This window comes from Carex rostrata, chromosome 3, assembly GCF_964058835.1.
Source record: "Carex rostrata chromosome 3, lpCarRost1.2, whole genome shotgun sequence".
Taxonomy (NCBI): domain Eukaryota; kingdom Viridiplantae; phylum Streptophyta; class Magnoliopsida; order Poales; family Cyperaceae; genus Carex; species Carex rostrata.
This window is the reverse complement of record NC_135920.1, coordinates 12,533,510-12,538,910: the sequence shown is the minus strand read 5'-3', so window position 1 is coordinate 12,538,910 and position 5,401 is coordinate 12,533,510. Positions and strand designations below refer to the sequence as shown.

The 5,401-nt window shown below is 31.3% G+C and overlaps 1 pseudogene; it reads left to right on the top strand.

The window, feature by feature from the left end:
• Positions 1-765: 765 nt before the first annotated feature.
• LOC144551411 (protein FAR1-RELATED SEQUENCE 5-like) lies at positions 766-2,250 on the top strand (annotated as a pseudogene).
• Positions 2,251-5,401: the final 3,151 nt, after the last annotated feature.

Below are 5,401 nucleotides of genomic sequence, written 5' to 3'. Positions count from 1 at the left end.
AGTTATCCAGCTTCGTGGGGGAATTCGTATCCTTTTAGCTATCTCAAAAATTGAGATAATCAATTTTGTTAAAATCAGTCTAATTATCCAGCCTCGTGCGGAATTCGTATCCTTGTAGCGATCTCAAAATTTAGATAATTAATTTTTACCGTTCATTTAATCTAACAGATCAAAATTATTCTTCTTTTTAATAGCTAAATCCAAAATTTCTAATATCTCTAATCAGCCCTCATCATTCGTGTTCGCTTCACACAAAGACCCTTTGTTAAAAAAAAAAAATTTCTCTCCTGCCAAAGAAAAATACATAGCAGTTTCTCACAACTATTTTTCCTCTTCGCACGACCCTCTTGTCTATCGTCAAATGAATATACGATTCTTTCTTGTACTAACAATTCCCTTCTGGACACCAGTAAGTATAATTACTCTGTTCTTTTCTACTTCTCCAGTGCCTCCAAAAAAATCAAAATATAAAAAATCGGCATTGTACTTCTCTCGTGCTCTCCCTTCAAGAATATGTTTATGGGTCGGATTTATTTGTTGAGAATTGGTACTATATGAATATCATTTTCTTTTATTTGTTAGAAATTGGGAATAAAGAAGGCATGGATCTAAATGGAGTAGAGTCTTGGCCGGATAGGAATGGAATTTGAAACAACAGAAATGGCATGAAAATTTTGGTGAAATTATGACGGGAAAATGGGTTTTAATACAAGTAAGTTCTATAATAATCAATATCCTAAAGATAATAAAACTACTTCAATATAATTTGTTTACTCAAATGAGGGTTTTCGTTCTAAGAATAATGAGATGATAAACCAAGTGTCCTCGGCTTGAAACACGAACATGTTGTCTCGTTCGTTTGGATTTGAAATTGAATAGAGAATCAAGCAAGTATGAGGTTACAACATTCGTTAGTGAGCACAACCACTTGCTTCAACTACCACAAGCTTATCATCTCTTGTTGTTCCAAGTAAAAGTAAGCATTTATATCTTTCATTTAAATTTTTTGATGGAAAAAACATTAAGAACAATTTAGTGAATCATCCATAGCTAAAAGATATTTAAATTTGTAGGTAATCGAAGTTGCAGCTATTAATATTGACCTTGTGGATGATTTTAGGATTCGTCGAAAAACAACATGAGTTGATGTGTCGCCAAGCTAGTGGCGTTCAATATATCGTTCTTACTCACATGGATCTAAACAATTACTTGAGAGATAAGCGTAAAACAACTCTAGTTCATAGTGAGATGGTTAACATCTTAAAATATTTCTGTCAACAAGCTATCTGTAATATTTCTTTTCAACATGTCAAGCAAATAAATAATAAATAAGAGATTAACAATATTTTTTGGACTGATGCAAAAATTGTAATAGACTATGTCCAATTTGGAGAAGTGATTATTTTTGACACAACACATGGCACAAACAATGAATATAGACCCTTTGGCATTTTTATTGGCTTTAATTATTTTAGAGAAACCGTGATATTTGATGCATTGCTCTCGTACGACCAAAACATTGAATATTTTAAGTGGATATTTGAAACATTTCTAAAAATCTACAATAGAAAAGAACCCAAAACTAAATTTATCAGTGAAGATGCAGCAATGGGACTAGCTATAGCCAAGGACGTAGCCAAACTTTCAAGCTATGGGGATCAAATACGAATGAGGCAATCATATAAAATTTTCATGCTGTGAATTGGGGTCAATTTTACAGTATTCATATTATTTTACTCTAAAATATATAAAAAATTATGCATAAGTACAAAAAATTTCAAATTGAATGGGGTTCAATTGACTCTCATTCACATAGTGCCAATCCGCCCTTGGCTATAGGTCATGTGATGCCCAATGTAACATACGGATTATGTACATGTGACATAATAAAAAAAAACGTCGCAAGAAGATTACTTTGTTACAACAACAGTGATGCAGATTATGTTAGTGAATTTTGTGTTTGTGTTTACGAGTATAAAGAGGAAGTGAAATTTGAGAAGGTATTTAGAGATTTGGAGAGCAAGTTGGGAGGAACTTGGTTGCCAATCATCTATAGAGAAAAAAAAAAATTGGGTATATTGTCACATGAAAAATAGTTTTAGTTTGAGAGTTCGGAGCACATAGTTAAGCGAAAGTCTTAATAAAGATTTAAAAAACTATTTAAAATCGGACATAGATATTGTTCGATTTTTTAGGCATTTGGAGAGGTGGTGGCCGACAAGCGAGAAAGGAGGTTCAATCATAATATGAATGTAGGAGGAAAACAACAAGGGTTAAAATGTTTGACATATTTCAATTAGAGAACAAAATGACCATTACAACTCAAATTAAAGGTCTAACAGAAAACTATTATGTTTGTCATAATTTGTGATGTTGGTAAAATTGCAAATGATTTCTTTAGAAGGTGTGAGAGTCTTTTGGGATCCAATTGATCAAACAGTTTTAATGGTTGCAATAAGTTTGAGAAATGTGGTATCTTGTGTAGCTATGGATTGAATGAATATTAAATTGTTGCCTATAAAATGTGTTGGAAAGTGAACCGATGAAGCAGGAATTTGCATAGTTCATGACAAAAATGAATGTATGATTATTAACAATAAGCTAGATTCTTCTCAACGAAATTTTGATATTTGTTAGAAATTTTCAAACATAGCAACAAATGCATCAGCGTTTGAACAAATATTGTTATTTTTACATAGTGTATTGGATCAAGTTGAGAAACAAGTTGATGATAAAATGCAAAACATTCCAAACACATTAAAAACTGATGGTAATTCCTCACCTTCAACTAATATGATAAAAAATGTTGATTCAAAATCCACTCGATTTAAAGAAAAATAAAATGGAAGAAAAGAAAGTAAACAACACCAGAGTTGGGTTGAAAATCTATCCAAGTAAAAGTTTCTAACAAGCAGTCCCTCTAGCAAAATGTCTCTATAATTAAATTGTCAAGTATCTCACACAAGGTAATTTGATGGTGTCAGACCTTATGCCAATAGAAGGTATCACAACTAACAAGGAAGAACAAAGAGTTTGTCTAATTACTGGAAATGCTCTAAACGATAATATGAGAATGGTTCATAGGTTCGAAGGTGATAAGAGCATCAAGGGTCTGCCTCTTCACCTCCATTACTTGATTGGGAGAAACAACGAAAGGCGAGGGGAGAGAGGCGGTGAAGGAGGAGAGAGACCTGACTAACGAAGCAAATTTGAGAAAGAGAATTTTGAGGAGGAAGATGAGAGCGATAGGTGGCAAGGAAATATGACATTTTTTTTTGGTGAAGGGTTTTTGTGTGAAGCGAACATGAAAGAAAAAAGTCGGTCAGAGGTAGTGATTGTGGACAACATTATTAAAGAGGAAAACAATTCTGATCTGTTGGATTAAATGAAAGGTAGAGATTGATTAACTTAATTTTTGAGATATCTGATATGATACATATTCCTTCGTGGGGTGGATCAAAATGCTAAAACTTGACATATATTTATGGTTCTTAATTCTGCATGAGTGTGTTTAAATGCATAAAAGTATCACTATTTAAAAATAGTGGCATATTATTGTTTGAATATAATTTTAATATTATTTTTCTCTGGTTTAATATTTTTTGGCTAATTCATTTTTTATAAAAATAACTAAATTAGTATTCTTTAAATTAATATTAGTCTGAATAACAAATTCAAATAACAATTGTACTATTCTTAATAACACAAAACCAACATTTTTCCTACAATATTTAGATTAATAATTATCTTATATTATTCTCGTATACTAATTTAAATAGCATTATTATACTATTTCCTTTTTCCATTCCATGAGGCACCCCATGATTTTAGGATATACACTTTGTCGCAACTATAGTAATAATATTCACATTTAATTCGCAAATTAAATATTTTTGAGCAACCAACATATTAATTAGCATTTAATTTGGTGATTCGCGAATTATACTCAAATTTTTGAATTTTTTTCTATTAATCGCATTTTGTTCAGAAAAAATCATCACTTCGTCATTTCTCTTCCAAAATCAACTTCGTTGATTTCCCACAAACTCTAGTTTATGTCTTTTTGAAATCTACAATGACGAGAAAAAATAAGAAAGTGTCGTAAGTTGTAACCTCAATCTCAAGCTCTTGGCGGTGACCTCTTTCTTTCTCTTTTGATTCTTTATATTTGGTATTAAAAAAAATACTTAAATCACATGTGGTGCATCGTCAAATTCACAGTTAAACTGAATATTTAATGTCTTTTGATTCTTTCTATTCACGAATAAAAAAATGCCTCAACTAAGTCTTACTTTAGGTCTTTAACTCAATAAGAAATCTTACAGAAATCGAATAATGTCTCAACAAACCTTGTATAACAAATAATGTCTGGTAAATCCTGAAAATCGAATGAATTAATTTTTAAGTCATATTTGTAGGAAATTTTCAATCAGATAGTAGAAACTGAAAACTTGTATTATATCTTACCACCAAATGCATTTTGTGTAACTGCTTCAATTTTGATTTTGTATATTTCTGACTTGATCAAGTTTTTCAAATTCAGATATTTTGTATAAAAATATGTACTAAATTATTTTTTTTTATTTTTGTTTCTTTTTGTAGAGATGCCAAGAGAGAAAAACGAACTCTGCTAGTATATTTCAAGGAAGACCGGCAAGGTGGCACTGTACACGTTATGTTATATAAAGTTTACAGATGGAGTAACTAGAATGCAATATCATTTTATAAAGATAGATTGTAAAGATATTAAGACATACACAAAGGTACCTCAGACAGTTACAGAATTAGCATTGAAGGGAATACATGAATTATAAGCCAACAATAAGAAAAAGGTTGATGGGGTTTCATCCCAATAGTCTTGTTGGGTCCGAACTACAACTTGAAAATGAGATTTATATTGGACACAAGGTAAAAAACTTAACTCAAAGAACCATCTCGTCTATGGTAAAAAAAAGTTGTAAATAAGCACAAAAAAATATTATTTTTTACATTGTGAATGATGATTTGTCTTTCAATTTGTTGAGGTCTCCTTACTTTCCCGAAGCTGTTAGGATCATTGCTCGAGCTGGATCTGGTTATGAACCACCTAGTAGTGAGTTAGCTCGAACAAAATTGTTGGCAAATTGAAAGATGAAGTCACATTATATGTTCAGTCTATTAAAGAGCCTTAGAGTACATCTGGGGTTACTATCATGTCTGATTCATGGACAGACTCTAAAAATAGGTCGTACTTGAATCTATTGGTGAGTTGTCCCAAAGGGATTGTGTTTCTCAAGTTTTTTTGTACTGTTGGGAATTAAAAAAAAATGCTCAATATATTTTTCAAGTTCATATCAGCTGTGATGGAAGATATTCGAGCAGAAAAGGTAGTGCAATTTGTCTTTGATAATACTTCTAATTA